The following is a 21704-nucleotide window of genomic DNA, read 5'->3' on the forward strand; positions in this document are numbered from 1 at the left end:
GAGCCGGCCCGCGGAGCGGGGACCGGACCGGACCGTGCCGGGCTGCGCGGCCCCGCGGCCGCTCCGTGCGCGCGCGGGCTGCCGCCACCTGTGCTTTGTAACTCGAGGTATTTAAAAGCGAAATGAAAATAAAGCGTTGGAACTCGCGCTCGGGAGGGTGCGCAGGGCCGCGCTCGGAAACGCTGCGCACCTGCGAGCGGGGCCGCGCCGCCCGCGGGAGAGGGAGAGGCGCCGGGCGCGGCGCGTGTCAGCGCCCGGCGCGGGGAGCGCGGCCCGGCGCCGGCCTCCCCCGCAGCCCGGCGCCCCGGGAGGGACGTGCTGGGGAAGATCGGTCACGACTGCATCGGAAACGAATAGGCGGCAGTGAAGGTTTTTGTTTGACATATCCCGGGCGTTGAAGTGTGGGCGTCCTCAGCTGGGAGTTTTAAAAGTGAGTTTTGCGTTCCCTGGAGGTGGATGAGTGGAGCGCTGTGGATGTGCGCTGAGGCCCCTGGTAAAGTGAGCTTGTGCTGTGGTTGTGCCTTTGTGCCTGTAGTGGAGCAAGGTTTTCTTTATTTTTCTTTTTAAAAATTCTTAAAGTGTTTGTATTGCAGTATTTGCCCAAGTCTCCTCACAGTTACAATTTTTGGCTATCCACAAATTTGGAATGAAAAATGAGAGGTGTGTGGAAGACCATGCTATAAACAGCTGATTCCTGGTGGCCCTTATGTGACGGGTTATTGATACTTCCAGGAGCTCCTTTCACCAGCAATTAGGATCATTGGGGATTCTTGTAAAGCAGCCATTAAACTTGTTATGTTTTTTTCTTAATGAAGCTAATGTCAGCACCATTAGGAATGAGCTCCATTCCCTGATGCATGTGGATATTTCTGTTCTTATGGCTGGTGCTAAGTGAAAGAGCAGGTGCTGGGGGAGAGCTCATTAGTTTAGGTGTTAGCCTGGAGACTTGATTGTGGTCTTCTACTAATGTGTTTGTGTAATTGCTTTTAGTTTAAAAAGAAGGAAAGAGAAAAAGACTATCCCTTGTGGAATTACAAAAAGGAATCTCTGAATAGTTACAGATGCATTTCTTGGGATATGTCTTCGATTTGGGTTTATTCTTAGAGAATTTGTCAGAATGACTCCTTCTCATTTTAATCTATTACGCATGCTTCAAATTGTGGGCTGACGTATTTCATACACCGATTCCTCCATTGGTTTTGGACAGACACTGAGTGGAAGGGGGTGTCCTCTCCTCACGAGGACTCGTCTGCTCTTGGCGCTCGCTTTGACCCCTGCGACGCTGGGCGGCACTCGGAGCGTCCCAGTTGGGCCCACCCGGCGCTCGCTGTTACCTAGAACGTATCGTTGATCTAGAACAAGTATTAGTAGGTTTTGCTCTTCACCTTGCAACAGGAATCTAAGGAAAAGGATTTAAATATAGATGTTGTGTCTGGAAGTTGCAATTTCTGCTATCAAGTCAAATTTGGTAAAGCTGTCTGCTGAGTGTGCTCCTTGCCTGCTTTTGCTGTTATTCTGGGCTAGAGTCTGTACTCTTGCATGGGAAGCATCTGTTTTTATAAACAGTTCCACTGATCTAGGCATACCGTGAAAATGGAGTTGCAGCCTTTCAGTAAAACAGGAAGACTCTTCATATGAGAACTGCCTCCAGGATGACTCAAAGGATGGTTCTTTCCTTCTCTGGCTGGAGCTGAGTCAGTATTCAAATTCCTAAGTACAGTCTCTGGAAAGCACCCTTAAACAGCTGCTTCAAAGACTAGGTGGTGATGGTAAGTGCTGTCCAAATAAAGAGATAATCTATTAAGTTAATATCTGCAAAGTTTCAAGATTACTTGCTAAGCTAACAAGATATTACACTGAAAATGTAACCACTGTGTAGTTAGCTAATTTTGTATTTAAAATAAGGAAGTGCAACTTCTTCCTTGTATTATTTTGGTAGACTTAATTATTTTTGTTGTGTTTGCTAAAACAAGAGTTCCATCTCTTCAACATCTTTTTAAAAGTTAAGATTTAAAAGGTGAAATGACTTCCTCTGAGTTTTGCAAAGATAAATGACAAAATTGAAGTAGAGCCTGGGCTTACGGGTTCTTTCCTGAGTATGACTTTACTGTGTCTCAGTAGCACAGTATGGCACATGAGTTTGTTAAATGTTTCCTTCCAACAGAATAGTGTTTTGTACAGCCTGATCTCAGTACCACTTCTCTCAAATCTACAGACATTTGCTCTTGTGGCAGTGGGGCTGCACTCTGCTCTTTATAGCCCAGGCCCCGTAGCTCCGGTGCTGGATAAGATGGGTAAGACAAAGCAAAGTCAGAGCTGCCTCTCCTGGGACACAAGGTAGCAGCACATCTAGCTCTTCCTAAGAGCCTCTTTTCTGCATAATGGCTAAAAGGTCCCTCCCTTTCCTACCGTGTATTAGCAGCTGTTCTGCAAGCTTCAGGTCACTATTAAAAGTAGCTTCTAGTCTTTAATTAGAAAGAAGGAACAAATAGGGTGTGTTTAACTTCTGTTTTCTTGATGTAAATCTAAATGAATAAGCAACACTTTCTATTTAAATACAGAAATAACAAAACCTAATGAAGCTGTAACTGATGATGAAAATAAGGAAAAATGTCAAGTTTGTTTCTTTGGATGTATTTCTGGTGATTTATTACCAAAGTGTCCAAGGGTTTTATGTATGTCTGTATCAGCTGCACTGCAGCCAGGTTCTGCAGCCTGCTCAAGCAAGATGAATCTGAAAATGATCTTAGTCAGCCACATATATCCTGTATTGTAGTTTGTTTAAGAGTAATAGAGAGCTTTGTGTCATCCCACATTGTGTGTGATGTATAAGCAAGTGGTATTTGACGTGTGAATGGCCATTCAATCCACAATAAAAGGCAGGAGAAAAAGCTCAATGAGCAGAGTAGTAAATTCCTTGTAGAGAGCTGCATGTAGGTGGCTGGTCATAAAGCCAAGGGCCTGCTCTAGTAATAGAAGCAATATAGAAAGTGTTTTGAGTTGTAAGGTCTTAAGAGTGCAAATTTCCTTCCAGGGAAAGACCCCCTATCATAAATGTTTTACAAGTAGATAAATGTGGGAGTAATCTACGTGTGACCATTTTTATAACTTTTTTCTTAATTTATTACTTACCTCTGTATAGAGTTTTGTTATGTCAAGTAACAATATTTCAGTGAGTTGAGTGGAATGTTTCAGTTAAGATGATCCTAATTTGCAATATAAACTTAGGGTCCAGTTAGTTTTGTGCTCTATATTTATTTGGGGGGCTTATTATAAAGAACTAATTGATCAGAGTACCAAACGACAATGAATTTACACTCAGACGCACAGTTTTCTATCCAAGTGACCATGACACTGAGGAAACAGGCTCGTCTCTAGAGTGATGAAACTCCACACGAGAGCTAGGTAACAAGTGTGACCAGGAGGCAGCCGTTAAAGCTGGAGTCAATGCAAAATAAGGTTGCTGAGGTTTAGTCCAAGTCAGCTGAAATGGATGGAAACAGGCAATAAAATTTGGATCACTTTAAATATCAGATATTCTTAGGCTCCTGTCAACCTGACTAATATCTGTTATGATATTACAAGCAGGACTTGCTTGCTGAAATAAGTTTGAATTTAAGCACATTGCAGAGGGAAAAAAAAAAAAACAGATTGGGGCAAGTTGAGAAAGAATCAGCTTTGTGCTTGGGCTTTTGTGCACATTTATACCTTTTCCTCTGTTACTGCTGCTGAATGTATGTTTAACTACATAGAAAAGTCATGTTCCAATAACAAATGGAGCTCCAGTTGCAATTTCCTCATTTGAAAGGAGGTTTGGGTATGAGTAGCAAAACTTTAGAACTTCCTGAGACTGTTTCTGCCTGATCTTCTGTTAGTTCTTTGCTGCTGCCATGAGGATGACTCTAATTTCAAGAGTCAAATGGAGGCAAATGATTTCTTAAGAACAAACATTTGTATATTTGTGAATTAAATAGTTAAAATTTCAAGAAATGTTAGAAACAAATGTCATATAACTAATATAATGTAATTAGGAACTTGATTTTAGGCTGAAAACTCTTAGAAGTTCATGTCACAGACACAGCCAATGATTAATTATGGTACTTTGCATAGATTTTTAGTGTCCTGCTTACTATACATAGTAGATATGTGCCCCAATACACTTGACTAAAGGACACGGTTGGCGATAATGGATGCTCATGTGGAATTATTGCTGATAAGTGATGGCCTGGTGTGCTTCAGTAGGGCAAGAAGGATCCAGGCAGACTTTGATTCTTTTACAATTCCCTCTGTTCCTGCCTGTGACCCTCTGGTCGGTCACAAACCCTTGGGTGGTCTGTTGCGTGGTTACTGCACAGTTTGAGTACAGACTTGAAAAACTGGTTTTATGCAGGTGGAAAGCACCGTTGTGTGCAGGAACGGCCCTGGCACTGGGGATGGTCTCCGGCGACGTCCCGTCCAGTGAGCGAGCTGAGCCCCACTCCTGCTCGAGAGGCTGGCTGGCCTGCACGCCCCTATGGCATGCTGTGGCAGCGCATCTCAGTGCCAAGGGTTTGTCAGCTGAAGCTGAGCCTGAGTTTGTAGCTTCCCTGAGTGACCCCAGGGCATCCATGGGTTGCAGGGCTGCGTTGTGGCACACGTGTGCAGCGTGGGCAGTCACACGGTGCGGGGCTCTGCAAACCCTCCGTCTGTCTTCCTAGGTCAGTGCTCCAGCTATAGGTAGTGGTGGGTTTTGAGCAGCAACTGGGCATTGTCACCTCGGGATGACTGCATGGAGAAGTCGCGGGCATCAAGCTAGATAGCGCCCTGGGCAGACATGTGTGTTGCTATCCTACGTGCCATAAACATGAGATCATTTATTTTATTGCCATTTAGAGAGCTGTATAAGTTTGTATGTTGGCAGTTTCTGGGCGCAATTTATGCACTCTTAATCTTCATGTTTTAGCTTATCTACCAATAAGTTATTCATGAAACTATGCACTTGCCTTTACCAAAAGAAAACGCAAAAGGTTTAAAATCCGGGTGGCTTGGAGAGACCTTTTGCTGAAGGTACAGAGTGTGCTGTGCACCGCTTGACCTGCGGGAATGCCTGGCGGACAGGCTGGGGCCCGTAGGTAATGGTCTGTAATCGCAACTCACTTGGGAGCTTCCCCTGTGCTTGCATGGCTAACATGGGCTGCTAATTACTGTTAATCTTTTCTCTTTTGAAATATAAACTGTTCTGTTTGGCACAGAAAATTAGCTAACAGTGATTTTGCCAACCTCCCTTTCTCTATTTAAAAAAAAAAAAAAAAAAAAAAAAAAAAAAAAAAGATTAACAAGGCAGCAGCCTGAGAAGCAGGACATGACCCTCTCCTTGGAATATTGCTGAAAATAGGTTTGGGTTTTTTTTAAGGTATCTCAAAACTGTAAGAGTCATCTTTCATTTATTTCCTGCATTTTGAACTATTTTCGGCCCTGGTTGAGTTTTCTACAGAGTTAAGTGCTAAAAACTTTGATTAAGAGAGTTTTGTAATTTGCTATCTTACTAAAAACATCAGTTGTCTTAATTCTAAAGAATAAAGATAAAACACTAACTGCTTGCAAGGCAAAATTATTTTTATAATTTCTTTCCAGTCTTAGCAGATCAGTCAGCAAACTTTTAATACTTTTCTTAGGACCTTGATTTATATGAACTTTAGATTTCAAGTTTCATAAATGAAGAATGTGAAGAAGTAAAGGTTTGTGAAGATCTCAGCTGGGGTTGTGCTCTGCTGTGCAGGGTGTGCGGGGCTTTTGACCTGATGTTCTTGCTTTGTTTTTGTGCTTCAGCGTGGCTTGTGGTAACGCTGTGCGAGTGTCTCATTTCTGAACAGGAACTGGTTGCAGGCCCCTTGAAGGGAGGCGTTCCTGAAATGAGCATCCATTTCTGTGGTGAGCTTCTGGGCTGTGTTCTTGGGTATGTATGTACTATGTGTTTGTCTTCTGGATCGTCCTTTCCTATGTGATGGGCTTCCCACGCAGTCTGTGCTCTGGGCTGCCTCTCTTGCTGGATCTTCCCTGCTCCTTCGCCTGGCCTCCTGCTGCTGCCTTCTGGAGAGTCATAAAAAGAAGGGAATGGAGTCATAAAAATGGGAAAGCCATTTAGGTGATTGCAGGACACGGAGCCAAGTGTGAATCCGTGTGTGGGCGGCGGGAGGGTTGGAGCTCTGGTGTGCTTGGGCACGGATGTTGCATGGAGCTGAGCCCTGTGGTCAGGGGGCTTCTCTGGCTGCCCCTCTGGCACCAAGAAATGCTAGTTACAAGTGCTGGGTTGAGAGCAAAGTGCTGATTTACTTCCTGTTTAAATGGTAGGTTGGATTGTGTGTTGTTTTGTGCTAATGCTTCCAGGCTTCAGCTGAGCCAAGAGCAAAGTGACAGCAAAAATCATAAGCAAACAACATTTAAAAGAGTTCTTGCATTAGTTATTATATTTGCTACTGTGAATCTGCAGCATTGGTAATCGTTAATCTTTATTTGCTCTGGGATGCTTAAATCCTTGTTTTATGTTTAGAGTAAAGATCTGTTGCTAATCCTGTGATGATGATAAAAATATCCAGTATTCTCAGTACATCTGAAATCTCTTCTGTGCTTGGGATGCTTGATGGCAGCTTTGCTCTTGCATTTTTACTTACGTTGTGTGCCATCCTATCTGAGAATTCAGGATAGCATAAAGCAGCGTTTTGGATAGAGAGCTCAATGACTGTCAGTTCATATGTTCAGTGTTCCTCACTATTGTCTAAAAATAAGAACTGGAATTAACAATTTGCTTAGTTCCTGCTTTACAGATGTTGTACACTTTTTTTTTTCCCCCGGGGTGGGGGGTGGGTGGGTTTGTATTTTACCTTTCTCATTTTTAAAACTTTTGCTGTTACCATTTTGCCTCTAGATCTGTCTTTATTTTTTTAGTCTCTATCTAAAGCTGACAGTTTTGAGTGAAAGATAGCCATGTTCTGCACTCGTCACTAAACATATTGGAGCAGTGTGTTTTTCCTGCAAAAAATACTGGAGCAACTACAAGACTTTGAAATTTAAGGGTTTTGACAGTTTCCTTGTGTTGGGTTTCATTGTTATTGTCTCGTTCTTGAATATGCTGGTATGTGTAACTCATAGAGCCAGTGAGGAGATTCTTGGTGTAGTCAAGAATATATTTATCTGGTAACTACTTAGTCATTTTAAGGACTTATCTAGAATTTTAACAAAAATACATACCAGATACGGTCATTTGCATTTGGTTCTCTCCCTTCCTCATTTCTCACTTGTATTCTCTGCCCGCATAGGCTTCAAATGGTGATGAAGTAGCTAAGCGTGGGTGCAGACTTTACAGTTTAGATGAATGTTTCAGCATTTTTCTGTCTGCGTGCAAGATGTCGAGCAGCTCGCAGTGCAGCCGCGGGTGGTTCGGGCCCCACGTGGCTGCGAGCTGCGGCAGGCTGGCCGGTGACACACGCAAAGGTGCCCGGTGTCACAGCGCGGCTGTTGCCTTGGGATGGAACTTGGCCTTTGACACCCTGCTTCTTTCTGAGTATTGCTGTATTTTTAGTGAGGCTTTGTTGGAGACAGTTAAATGACTTGATTTAAAACTGACAGAAACATTTGAGGAAAGTTGCTAGTGTTAAAGTTGCTTTTGGATTTGAAACTGTTTGAAGAGTTTGTTACTTTAAGAATGTAATAAAGGTTTGGATTTTTTTTCACTCTCACTGGGAGCTTGCATGTCCTTCCAAGCTGGAAATCAAATGCAGTTCTATTTGGATGTGAGATTTGCTTAGAGGACAAGTATAAGGTATATAAAATAAGTGCTATAAAGATATGTAAAATAAGTGCTATAAACTTCCTCTTGGTGGCAGAATGGTTGATAATTTTCAGTCTGCATGTGTGCAAAGCTCCATTTTGACTGAAAGCATGAGCTACACCTTTTCAAATGCATCCTTTGCCTTGAAATTTCTCCGGTTAAAGCAGCAAGCCTTCTTCCCTGCCTCTACCTGCACTAGAATACAGTTGCTTTTGGCAAACACCTTGCAGGCAAGAGTTGTAGAAGTAAAGAATGGTTGGAATTAAAGGTTTGCTTTTCTCCCCGACATGATGTGACTGTTTCGTTAGGCAGCAGACTTGAGGAACTGCGATGTAGCAGGGAAGCTGAAACCTGGCAGTGGAAGGATGTGAATAGTTCAGTGTGACTAGCAAGTCAGATATTCTGTTTTTTTCTTTCTTGCTTTTAGCAGAATGTTGAAAGCTAAAAGAGGATCTGAGGCTGTATTTACTCATCTTGGAAGCCCCTAGACAGAAGTGGAAAGTGTTCTGGACATTAGCAGTAATTTGGCGGCTGGAATTTGTCCAAAGTAGTAGCAATCTGGTCTTGCTCTTCTGAAAAATAAAGCAGCACTTCTTTTCTTAATAAACATCAGTCAGCTTGGATCTTGCCGTACAGCCTGTGTGAAAGTCATCACTTCTAATAGCCCAGAGCCTGGGGAGCAGGGCAGGGCATCGATTGGCTCTGTGCTGGCTCAGAGCAAGGCAGCTCCTGCCAAAATCCTTGACACTGCTCAGCTAGAGAAATGATGCAATTAGGACTGCGCGCGCTTGCCTGGACGAGCATCCTGGAGCATCCTGCTCCTTGGCGGCCACTTCCCAGGGCGCTGGGCCAGGCCGTCTGGCGGCGCACGCCTGCCCTTCTCGCAGGTGCCCGTCCTTAGCTGCTGCTGAAGTTCCTGAACGTTTCCCTGATGTTACGGGCCAGGTGTGGCTTGGCTCTTGGACACTCTTGTCAGGTGTTAGGGTAGGGAGTTTGCAGCCTGCTTGCTCAGCAAGGAGTTGTGTGGAGGCAGCTTCTGCACGCTGACTGCAGCCGCGGGAGCACCCCGCCGCTGCTGGGATGCCTCAGCCGGCTCCCCAGCTGTCTGCGGACGAGATCCCTGAACCTGCCTCTGCCTTAGGAAGAAAAGTGAACCCCAAGAAAGACAGGGAGGTTATTGTTAAACTGATGTGGCTTGAGGTGGGCCCAGAGCAGACGCGTGCACGTGGTGCAGCGCAGTCGCATGGTAGGAGCAGTTACGGGGAGAGGAGAGCACGATTCCCAGAGCAGCCCTGGAGCAGAGCTGCAGCTGGGGCCCGGTACTGGAGCTACCACAAGCTTCCTGTCTGCTGCTCTGCACACCATGAGAATTTAAACTGCAGGTTTCGTTTTTCGGTATATGAACCAGTGTGCGTTTGCCAGGTAGATGTTTCTGCTTGAATCCATCCCTAGCGGTGACAGCTCTCCCTTCTCTAGCAGGTAATTTTCTCTTTCTGCCAGGCTGTGTTTGCTTGAGCAGCAGGTTGTATTTTAGGAATAGGAAAATGATGCTAATGCTCCAGGTGCCTCCCTGAAGCATCTCTAGAGCAGCAGTGATCACATTGCGGAATGTAGGAGAGTTTCATCTACTGCTCTATTTTGCCATCTGTTCATTGCTAAGGTATACTGAGCTTATTGCTGCTGAATAGAGAAGTTTCAGTTTTCAGGGTGTCAGAAATCTAAAGGAAAGTTTATTTTTCCGCCACCCCTTCTGTACCTGAGCCAGCAGCAGATTCCCAATGTGCTTCTTGCAGCCTCCCTGGCTATGACTGACATTCTGTTGGCCTTAACAGGCATTTTATTGAATTATATATTTAATTTTGAGCATAATCTAATCCAATAATTTAAGCATTATTTGATAATGAAAGCCTGGCACTGTGTTTCCTGCCATGGCTAACAGGCATTTTCTTCCAGGGATTATTTCAATTTCTATAACTATTGGAGCTTAAAGTTCAGAGAGAGGAGAGAGAGAGAAAAAAAAATGTCAACAGAGATGCTGGCTGTAATGTATTTTTGTAGTCCAAAATGATTTGTGTGTAACAATGATGGCTTTGGCTTCTGTCTTTCTGAAAATTCATAGTGAATAATCTGTATTCTCTTAGCACGTCTGTGGGTGAATGACAGTTCCTTTGGGAGAGAAAAAGACACACGCACACTCAACGAGCCAGGAAATGTATGGGAGAGCTCTAAGTTAGAAAACAAATCTTGATTTCTTTGCGTTAGCCGTGGCGATCTTCCTTTGCATACAAAAACTGAGGGCTTTGTGAGCATTAGAGCTTGTGTGTGCATAGATGGGAAAGGCTGGAGTGCCCGGGAAAATTCCTCTGGAATTTATTATGCTTTAACCACAGGATGTGGTGGTTAAAATTATGCCTTGGGTTTTTGGCACTATCTGGGTTTCAGGCCTCTCCTTAAATCACTTTACTGAGGGACTTTAGTGAAAGTTAGAATTTGGACATTTGGCAGAGTGCCTTTTGCCCCACGTAACTGCTTTATTTCTCTATGTGACCTGCCCTGAACATGGAGGGATTGAATCATGGTTTATCTTCTGGGAAACCACCAGTTGGTGAGACCCTTGGGCTGCTGCTTATCACCCTTATCAGTCAGTTTTGTTAATGTGTAGTGTTCATGAGAGGCTGCTATCTCTCCTTGCACCTTCAACATAAAAAGATAAACTCCTGGGTTTTATGGAAATTAGTTTTATTTATTAGTGGGTTTTATGGAAATTAGTTTTATTGCTTAACTACCCTTTCTTGCAAAATTACTGCCACCTTCAGTTTAGAGTTGGCTGTTTCCTACATCATCATTTCTGATTTATTTATTTTTTGGTCATCCTTTTTTTTAATCTCATTAAGACATTGGGTCTGTTTATGAGTGAATAGTTCAAGCCCACATGACTGTTGCATCATTTTGCCATATTTTCTTTTTTTTTTTTTTTTTTTTTTTTTGCTTGATCCTGCATGCTTTCACCATCATGGTGCATTTCTTTCAAGTTGTGCTGGGTGCATGTCTGTTTAGAGCAGTGAAGCTCTGTCGTTGCCAACCCTGTTAAGATGCAACTGTGGAAAACCACGAGTACCAATATTTGGAGAAGACCTTTAGAGGGGAAGTCTCTGTTGCATTTACTTTTTTAAAATAGTGTCCAGTTTTAGATGTGAAATAATTTAGATGTAAACTGCTTGCTAAGTTTTTAATTAAATGTTTGTATCAGATAAAATATACTCACTGAAATCAAAAAGCTTTCCAGCAGGGCTGCCTAAATGTAAACCTGTCAGCACAGGAAGACCTGGGAAAGCTGCTGAGCTGTGCTGGATCCTGGCTCTGGGTGGGTGGGTGTTTCATCTCAGGCCGCCTACGTTCAGGAAGCAGATTAATTAAATATTATCCCAGGAGAGCAGCAATCGATCTTTGTCTAAATGTCCAGCTTCCCAGGTGTCTGCAGAGGAGGATTTCATGTCCTGTGTCTTCAGAAATACACTGGCAGCTCAAGGAGGGAAAAGGCACCTGAGCAAGGGGTTGAGGGCAGCTCAAGGGTTGGACTGCGTACAGTCAGGTTGCTGACTTGAAACCTAACATGATATTTTAATAATCCAAAATACTTAATAAAAATATTTTGTTCAGTTAAAGTTATTGTAATGAAATGCATTTCTTTAAAGGTGCAATAACAATCCTTCCAACTCTGTTCCTGATGAACATTATAGCATTCTTTTGCCCAAAATGTCACAAAGTGAATGTTTGCATTTCACTTCAGACTGTTGATAGAATGATTCACAATTTTCTCCTTTTCAGTGCAAATGTGACTAATTTGAACAAAATGTAGTTATGCCTGCAGATATGTAGGTACAGGATGAACATTCAGATTAAGGCTCCAGCAGGTTTAATGTTGTTATTAGGAAACCCCTACCAGAGCAAACTCTTGAGACTTGGGGCAACTTTGTACTTTAAAGTAAATAAACTAAGTAGAAACCTGTGCCAAAGTGAAGCGTTTCTTCGTATAAGTTTGTGGAGCTATTTACTGAAATAGTCAGGCTGCCTTGTATTTGTGAATACTTACAGAAAAATCATAGCTGTTATCGTTAATGAATTCTACTGATACTTAAGTTATAAACCTCCTAAATGGATGAAAAGGAGAAAAAAAAAGTGCTGTTTTTTGAAACCGAAAAGCCCAAACTGATATGTTGTTAATTTATGTATAATTGCCACAGACACAATGAAATCTGAATTTCCAGTTGACTAATATGCTAGTGAAAGATCGGGAACAAGATACCCTGAATAAAACTGGGAAGAAACAAATATTTTTGGAAATCTGTTTTGCATTAAACAAGTATTGCAGGTGTGGAATTATGATAGATGAGGAATTCTTAATAGAAATAATCTATCCTTCAACATGGAGTGTCTCTTTTAGGTCAGATTTACTATTTTTGGAGCTAAGGAAGTATTCATAAAATTAACTGAACTGATTAGTCTTATTTTTGCCCTTTACCTCCAAGCCCAAAGCAAAGAAAAATTCTGAAATAAATCAAAAGTAAGGTGCTACTAAAGAGCAAAGGAAAAAAATGATTTTTATACTGCATCTTAGCCATTGCCTCCACCTCTCTCCTGATTTTACACTTTAGCTTGATAGAAATTGGCTACTTTAAAAAAAGGGGAAAAAAAAAAAGAAAAAGAAAACACAAAATATGTAATAGATGAGTGCTGCAGGTGCAGCATTGATCCAGTGGCTCTGTATTGCTGGAATAACAACTCGGTAAGTGTGAAAAGCAACTGCTGCTAGAGCAGCAAGGTGCAGTGCTCATAATGTAACTGGTTGAATATTCTTCAGTCAGAGTGAAAATGGCTTGCAAAACTTGCTAGGGAAATGGGCGCGTGTGGTTAGTGCTGAACGTGGGGAGCTTTGTCTGTCGTGCAGATCAGAAATTGGCCGAAAGTCCTTAGTCTGTGTGTCACTTCCTCAAGCTTGTGGCTTATCAGGAGATACATGAGACTGCTCTCTGGTTCTCTTAAGTGATTTAGTTACAAATATATAGGAAATCTTATTTTATTTTTACTTTTTCCGTTTTGCTGACATGAAGTGCTTCCTATCTTGGTTTAGTGTGTGTGTGCGCGTGCTATGAAGTCTGCTGTCCTTAGCACACATCCTGTAGTGGCTTCTGGGTGAGCAGCTTAAAAACATTTATGTGCAAGACTGGCAGATGGGTAGAGAGACCCTTGCTAAAAATGTTTTCAAGCGTGTCTTAAAAGTTATAATAATGAAATAAGATGAATTTTTATAAATTTGACAGTCTGTAAAGTAATCCTTCTAAGACCAACCTGTTGTATTACAAGTATGAATTTCCAAAATTCAAACTCTTCCAAAACATTGAAAACAATATCACGAAGTCCTGTAGATCCTCTGTAAAGCCTCTGGGGTGTTGTGTTGTTTCTGGTGTGATTTTTAAACACCTTCAGAGTATGTTTTTCTACATGAATTCTCTGGGACAACCTTAATGTTTAGGTGTCCTCCTCGCTTTCCTAACCGAACACCATGGAACAAGTACCCAGCTTTGGTATCTGGTCAGCACTAACCCATTTCAAAGGAACAGGGCCCATCTGCTTGCCCACTAACCAAGGCGTTGAGATATGATGACAAAATGCTGCTAGCTAAAAAAAGAGAGTTCAAGGGTTCAGTAATTTTCCATCAAAGAGAAAATCAGTGCTATATAGCCTAATTTTGAGAAGTCTCTTCAACATAGTGGGCAGATTTCCTGTAGGTACGTTGCTGCCCCAGAAGTCCTGTTTTAGTCTCTGTGTTCTCGTATTCAGTTGCCGTTGCTGTGATGTTCCCCCGAAGAAAGGAAACGGGGACCTTGGGTGTATTTCTACCTGAAGCAGGAAGCATCACTGCTGCTCTGCAATACTGCATGCAGTTCCAGCTGTCTGTTTTCAAGGAACATTTAGAATAAATCAGCAAGACTGGAGAAAAGAGGTGCATGTTTTATGAGTGATGATTACAGCAGTTTGTTTGTTCTAGGAGAAGTTTACCAGAAAAAGTAAAGTTCAGGTATATATGAAATCTTTTCCAATAAAATTTCCCTCTGTCAAATCATTGGGCAATTCCATCTGCCTTTCAGCTCCCAAGGTGGTATCTAAGTAAGGAGCTTTGGGGTGAGCAGCAGATAGGGTGCCGACATGTTCCCATCTCCCCCTAAGTGCTGACTTGTGACACGCTTCCTGCGAGCATCTGCCCCTGGTTTCCTGCGCTGGGGCTGCCGGCCGGCGCCGCGCTGGAGTGGTGGCCCGTGCGCCCTGCCCGCCACGCTGGAGCAGCGCTCGCTTGGTGACCGTGTGGCGGCTGCTCTCGCTCCCTGCCATGCTGGGCACGGGCCCGGCCGTGATGGTGCCGGGAGCCTCGTGCCTCCTGTTGCGATCTCGTGTTCTGCTGAGCTTCCCAGCGGCTTTGGCGTCCTGTAACACCTGCGAGCACGATCAAGTAGCCGAGGAGGAAGGTGAAAGCCACGAGCTACAGGGTACCCTATGGTACCCCCTGGGTCTCTGCCAGAGAGCCGGTGTGCTACATTTGAGGGCAATAGTCCGTGCCTTGTGCTCGCTTAGCTGCCGGGAGATGCAGCGTTCAGTTCACCGTGTCCTGGGCATTGCCTTCCTGCCTTGCAGTGCATAGATCTGTACCCACAGCTGCAAGGTGTGGGGAATACTTATTTTTAAGTGGTTGTCACACTTGCAAATCTGTGTTCTGAAATCGCAGACAACATATTCTTTTAATTTTACACTACTTTGAATCATGCATTGTTTTTGCAAGTTTTTTTCTTTCTTTTAGATTTTTACTTTGCTTGTATTAGATCTGGTGTCTAATAAAATGTATTAAAAACTTATGGCTTTCATTATCAAGATTGCTGTGCAAGTTAGCAAAAATATTATTCTCCCATTTTCTCAGGACTTATTTCCTGTCATACAGTCCCATAAAAATATTGAGATCAGTACACTAGGAAGGATGCTTCTTATCAGGTTTCAACCTTTAACCCAGGCATTTCTGTCCTATCTTTCAGTATTTCATTGTGCTTTGTTCCTTCTGCAGATTACCACAGTACAGTTAAAAGAGTTTTTAAAAATTCTATTGATTGTCTGAGTAAAGGGTTTATAATGTAAGAAGGCAGACAGTTAAGTAGGTTTTTTTTTTTTTTTTTTTTTCCCCCCTCTCTTGAACTACCAGGGGAAGAAAAAGAAGCACCATTAATGTCTACAGTGGTCCTGGGAGTACTGATGCCCTGTCTTGTTGCAGGTGGCGAGCACGCGATCTGCGAGACGTGGCGTCAAGGATCATTCCTGTCCGCGTGCTCTGCTGCCTGAGTCTCCACGCGATCAAGCAGATCACAGCAGAGAAACACTCCTCGTGCCGAGGAATTCCAGGCACTGGTGACAGAGAGTGAGCGTCCATCTGGGTCAGTGAAACGCAACGGGTACCACTCCCAACCCTTCTGAGGTACGTGCTGCTATGCAGTGTGACTCAAAATACAAAATGAGAGATGTTTGCATCTAATTTCTGCAGGAATTTGAATCTCATTTTTGAGTAGGTATGAGATATGAGATTTTTATTAAATCCACTGTTTAGAAAAACTTTTTTTTAATAACATTCATATTTGATTTCTGTGCTGCCCAGAAATAAGGCATGACTGCAGAGGCAGTGCTTCCCATTAGAAGAGTAGGCACATTTCTTTAATGATATTTTAATACTTAACCTCCAAGGGAGGGCAACTTCCTCCTCAGGAGTGTGTAGTTTTAGTTTTGTTTTTGACTGTGAAGTGTGGATGCTATGGTGTAAGAAATATTTCATGATTGTTTTTTCAAGATTGGGGAAGACTAAAATTCTCCTTCAATAAATAGTCTATAGCAATAAGGTTTTAAAAATATGTACTCGATGGGATGCCTAGTGCTTCAAGAATAAAATAAATCCTGAGTGATTGGATTTGATCCCTCTGACTCCTTCAGCTTGTTTCATAACTGGTGAGAAGACTTTGATCTCTGAAACGTAGAGGGCATTTTGTATCTTCACTGAACACTTCGTGCTGTGGTAGCAGCCCATGTTTCCATTGCTCCAGGTGATGCACGGTTATGTTTCCATTGCCCATCTGTTGGCCTTGGCCTGAGGTGGTTTGTTTTTTTTTTCCTGGAATGAAATTGCCTGCAAGTCTGACTTGGGAGGAATATGAAACCAAAGAATGGGGCAGATGTTATGATCCTGTTGAATATGCAGAAATTCAAATGGCAAGAACATTTTTGCCTTTGGCAGCATACACAAGAAACTTTGTTCTTGCCTTGCAGTTTACTGTTCCATTTTGCTTATGCTGTTTGTTAAGAGAACTTTAAAAAACAGTTAGCTCTGTAATAGCAGTGGATATCAGAGCATGGCTGGGAAATGGTACCAATTCATGCTTTGAGTAGCCTCGCAAGTCAGCTGCCTGCTGTTCAGTGCAGGTTTTTCTGTGTGTGTATCTGTGTTGGTTCAACTGAAAAGCCCTAAGCAGCCAAAACTGTTGTCAGGGTTAGTGCATTGATTATTTCACCTCTTCAGATGTCTTTCCACAATTTCTCCACTGTGGAAGTGAGTAGGTAGAAGAGAGGGGATCTTGTCTTTGAGCCTGATACCTGTTTACTGTTTCTTATTGGACTGAAGCTAAATAGCAATTGATTCCTAATCTCTATGAGGACAAGTTTTATCATCTTTCTGCCCATAGCGTGCCCCTTATCCCTTCATGGTGTGATTGAGACTGGGCTGTGCAAATACTCTGTTTACCCAGGCGGAGGAAAACACACATTTCCAAGGGAAACTGCAGCAGTCCCCCTGAATAAGTAGAGAGAAGTGGGGGGAAAGAGAGGAGTGGATGATGTCTGTTACACCCCTCCTCATAGCCATTTCTAAAGTTTTTTGGTGAACCTAGCTGTAGTTGAGTGAGTCAAGTGACTTCCTTGCTCTCTGGCCCTGTGACATCAGCAGACTGTGCCTCCTCACTGCTGCAGCAAGAGGGAAAAGTTGAGGTGTGTTAAAATACTGCTATGCAAACAAGCATAGAGATTGAGTTCGAGGTGTAATTAGGTGATTATGTTATGCTTGAGAAGGCTGCTGTCAGCCTCAGCACTTTGTTGTTTGCCAGATGCTTATAAATCTGTATCTGACTGGTATATGAAAACATTTTTATGAGCTTGAATAGTACTTTAAGTGATTTTTCTTATTGCTAATTACAATGTAGACTTCATATTAGCCAGTGGAATAAATTGCTTTCTTAAAAATAAATCCATCTCCTGAAAACATCAAAGAGTTTGTTCTTTTCAAAAATCAAATGAGTGTTTTAATAAAGATTATTGAGGCTTTCTCTCCTTCCTTCCCTTTGTCCCTATTCCTATCTCAGCTAAAAAGACTATTTTCTCTCCATATTGTTTCTTTTTGGGTTTTTGGTGTGTGTATAGCTTCGTAGTGTTTTCCTTACTATTAGTAATAACTTCAGACGTGTTCAATTTTCTTATATAATTAAGTTGGAGTTATACAATGAAAAGCTATCCTGACTTCTGAGGACAGTGTGTTCAGAGATATGAATTTTAAATAGGCCACTGAAAACTTAAAGAATAAGCGGGATATTGATTTATGTAGTGGTGAGTTCAATTATAAACCAGCCAAAGTCAGAAAATCCATTTGTAAGATGCAACAGGGTGTCTGGGAGTTGTGCAATAATCACACAATTTGTGCTTGGGAAGTCGCAGGGCACGGCCGAGTCGCGTACTGCTCTGCTGGATTGTTTTACACCCTGGAGATTGCTTCTTAGGAAAATCAGTGTTATGAAAGGACAGCTGCTTTTCCTGCTGAGATAGAAGCGGGGTTTAATTATAAGGCTTGGTAGTTTTCTTGGTTGGACTATGATGAGTTCGTACAATAATCTACTCGAGAACTGTGATAAACCCTCCTGTCTGATTTGCCACTCTGATTATGGAGCTTCTCCTTTTTCCTTCTCCAGCTAGTTTGTGAGCTGCTCCTAAGTGACAAATCTTAACCGTGGCTTCTTAACAGTGGACGCTTCTTTCCTGGCACGTTGGGCCTGCCCTGGGGCTCATCCCACACCCCATCAGGTGCCAGGCTCTGCTGCCCCGCACAAAGGGACCCACCAAGAAGTGAGCTCTGCTTCCATGAGCTGCTAGGTTCAGGCGCCAGGGCGGCCCTGGAGGCGAATCGGAGTGGGGTGGCAACCTGCTCCCAGGCTCTGGTCCCTGTGAAACCACCCCGTCTGCTTCACGTCTCCTGTTACTGCTTGTGACAGGAGAAGCTGCTCTCAGGTTACGCACCGCACAGCTTGAATGAGAGCGTCTTTTGGAACATGTGCTATGAGAAGAAGCAATCTACTGAAATAAGAATTTGAACAGAAAAAGCTAAATGTGTGTGAGTGCTTGCTTTGCATTTAGCACTGCCACCACTATGGTTTGCAAAGTTTAAGAGCATAATCTAGGTTAAGTCCTATTTAACTCTGTGCCTTACTTTGTTAGTAATGATTGTCCTGGCTGCCTCCTGAATCTTTTTCGAAGGACGGATTTTTTTCTTATGTATTGGTGTTTTTTTGTTCTCCCTCAAAAAGTAAATGTAAGTAAGATTTTCCAGAGAAGCTCTTCAGAAATTAGATGTAACTAAGGAAGATGAAACGTCACATGAGCAACTTCAGCATATAAAGAAGTTTTAGCATTGTGAAGAAACTTGTGTACAAGTAAGGTTTATTGCTGATACGGGATACATCATCAAAATTCATCTATTCTGTATTTGGTCCTTCTATAGGAGTAGAAAAAGCTAAGAATACTGCAGGCTAGCGTTGAAAACTAATTCTAAAAGGAAGAAGTGTTATCTTTGACACAAGTGGTGTTTCCTGTGGTGACTGCTGCAAAGCACCTTTTGGGTTGCTATTACCTTTTGGGTTGCTATCATTCATTCCTGACTGGAAATTATGTTTTTGCCTGAGATTCATAATTCATGTTACTCATACTCCTTGTTCAGTTACCCAGATGCTTATAGAGAGTGATTCCCTTAATGGATAATTATGGTTGGTAATGAGGCCAGTCATGGAAGCTGCTAGAGTTGTTTTGGAAGCCCTGTTATCATCAGTGTGAACCAAGCTGGAGTGGAAACCAAAGCTGTGCCCCGCTCTGCGCAGCTGAGGATTTCAGGAGAGACAAACTGGTTCTGCTTGCTTCTGTGCTGCAGCTGCTCAGGGGAACAAAGCAAGATATCTTATTTTGCTTGGGTTTTGTTACTGGGTTTGTTTTAATATTTCATCACTGAGCCTGCTTTTTAAGCAAGGAGCTTTCAGCGAGCAAGGCCAAGTGCTCGGCAAACAAGTGGCTAGCTGGAAAAGTGGTTGCGTGAGGAGCTCTGCAGGCAGGGGCTGCCTCAGTGGCTTCCAAAGGAGGAGCAGAGGGGCAGCAAACCCGCAAGCCCCTCTGCGCAGCGAATGCAGCTGTGGGGAAGGGGTTGGAGCTGTGGAGAGGGGGGCTCTGGTGCCACCTCCTTGGTGGCAACAGCAGATGGGCAGGAGGCCGCACGGCTTCCTCAAGCCGCCCTGCCTTTTCAGGCCCAGCTAGCACCCAAATTTTGTGCCCTGTTAAAAATACAGGGAATGGGCCAGGCCATGTCCCTAGTGTGGCTTATTATCAATGTGATTTTTCTTGCAGATAGACCCAATGGTCTTTCTCTAGCTCCACCTGACGTTGTCCAGAGGGGAAAAGAAGATTTGGGGCCACAGCTCAAGAGAAGAGGCCCTATAATAAGTAGCACTGGACTGTGCTCCATGGAGACTTTTAGTGTTCTCCCCGCTTTCCCGCTGTGCTGCTGCTTTTAAACAGCTCCTGAGGAAGGAGATCCTGAAGTATGCTCAAAGAGCAGTGCAGCCTGTGGGTGCTGTATTTCAAGGTAGTATAAAAATTAGCAAGCAGTTTTTTACTCCTCATTCAGTGCTTGTTTCAGCTGTATAGATTGGATTATACACGTGTAGGGCTTAAATCACTGGATGACAAAAATGGCCTCCTTTTCCCGAAAGTTATTGCCCAGGTGGTCACCTGATCAGAGAAGGAAATCTGAGGTACCAACAAACCTAGCTGCCTGGTTGCCAGCAAGTAAAATGGAAAATACAGTGCTGATGTCATGCAAAGTAGAAATACCCTGTTTTGTAGATTTTTTTTTTTTTTTTTTTTTTTTTTTTTGGCCAATGTGAGAAATGCACTGGCTATGTAGCAGTGGCTATGGCAGTGGCACGTTGTGACCATGTGGCTGGAGCAGAAACCAGCTTTGCTGCTCTGGGGTCGCGTGCGTGGGGCTATTGCCCCGTCACAGACTGCTCGTCTGCACCAGGCTTTCCGCCCTGCCACAGGGAAGGGGCGGCCTGGGCGATGCGCATTCCCAGAGTAGCTTTCCCTGTGAAGGCACTCGCTTTTTCAGTATTTACTTATGTTGAGAAAACTGCAAGAGAAAGAGGCTTCTCTGATTTTGTAACATGACTTGCGAGCATAGCCCAGGCTATCGTGTTTCGGTGAGTTCTCTGTAAAGCACTCAGTCTCTGTAGGCTCTGTGGTACAGTCAGGTCTATTCTGCGCTGTTGAGTGCAGGCCAACTCTTAAGAAAGTGCTGTGTATTGACACAAAGCACTGCGGACAGTTTTAACTAGTCTGCGAGAACAAAAGAGCTTCAGTCCATCCTAAGAGCCCAGTTCAGTGTTTGCTCTTGCATTTTGCTCATAACAAAACTCTGGCTTTCCAGTGGGAGGCCTGGGAGCTTAGCGGTACTTGACAACTCTTATGCAGTGGGAAGGAGTGTTTAGCGCAGTCAGAAATAGCCAGATTTGTGGAAATCGGAAGTGCTGCGTTCAGGCGTATGAGGGGAAGGCTGGGCTGAGAGTGTTTGCCCAGTGCTTGCTTACCTGTATAAGCTTTCTCACTTGTAGATTCCCAGGGGCAGCCATGTGTGCCGTGACTTGCCCTTTTCATTCATGCTCTGAACAACATCTTTAGGGACAGTCCCTTTCTTGCCGGTCGTACGCTCAATGTTCTTTACTGTATGGTCATTGGGCACGTTGCTTTATTTGATGCAAAGGTTTTCACGTGGACGGGTACACGGCCAAGAGCAGAGCTCAGCAGCCCTGGCGAAATGTTCGCTTACTTGCCACACGTCACCGTCTGCTCTCAGCTCTGTTTCTTATTTGTGCTCCTGGCGTGGTTTCTTTTATGCACTAGAGCAACCTTGCTGGCAAGTCAGTCCTCCTCCTTTCCAACTTGTCTGCACACCATGGAGGCTCGTAAAGAAATAAGGCTTTTTCTTGAGAAAACACTATCAGAACTTGGTGGTTTTATGGCAGTGGCCCTAATCCAAGACCATGTCAGAGAGCTGCTGTCTTGGTATGATCACAGCTTGGCCACGTGCTGCTGGGCTGTCTCAAAGATGCCCAGATTATGGTGCCAAGATGCCAAATCTGTAACCCTCAAGGACCAAAAAACCTGTGGGGACAAAATAAAATAAAATGTGATCCCTGTATGCATAAACAGGAGGGTGTTAAATCGGAAGGTTTTCCTAGTGGGTCGTGTCTATGTGACAGAATATTCAGGTCTCTCTCTGTCTGCCTTCTACATTTTATAAAGGCTGTTGGAAAAATTTTGGAGAGGAAGGAAGGACACAAAAAATGGAAACTTTTGGTTGAGTCTTTTGAAGTTCCTTAAAAACTAAAGATTGACTTGTAAGTCTGTAAATGGAAAGAATGAGTGCCAGTAACGTAACAAAATTTGAAAACTAAGACTTAAGGACTTCTAGTGGTTTTGGAACTAGAACAAAATTCCTGTACTTCCC

The 21704-nt window shown here is 43.3% G+C and overlaps 1 protein-coding gene across 1 annotated transcript in view; it reads left to right on the top strand.

Moving 5' to 3' along the window:
• Nucleotides 1–327: 327 nt before the first annotated feature.
• ADCY7 (adenylate cyclase 7) overlaps nucleotides 328–21704 on the top strand; it is a 50740-nt gene continuing 29363 nt past the window's right edge. Inside the window, exons 1-2 of the mRNA XM_026036475.1 lie at nucleotides 328–430; nucleotides 15123–15323. The gene's annotated coding sequence lies outside the window, so the exon portion shown is untranslated. The remainder of the gene's footprint in view (nucleotides 431–15122; nucleotides 15324–21704) is intronic.

This window comes from Nothoprocta perdicaria, unplaced genomic scaffold (assembly GCF_003342845.1).
Source record: "Nothoprocta perdicaria isolate Ctin4 unplaced genomic scaffold, notPer1 scaffold_18, whole genome shotgun sequence".
NCBI classification, from domain to species: domain Eukaryota; kingdom Metazoa; phylum Chordata; class Aves; order Tinamiformes; family Tinamidae; genus Nothoprocta; species Nothoprocta perdicaria.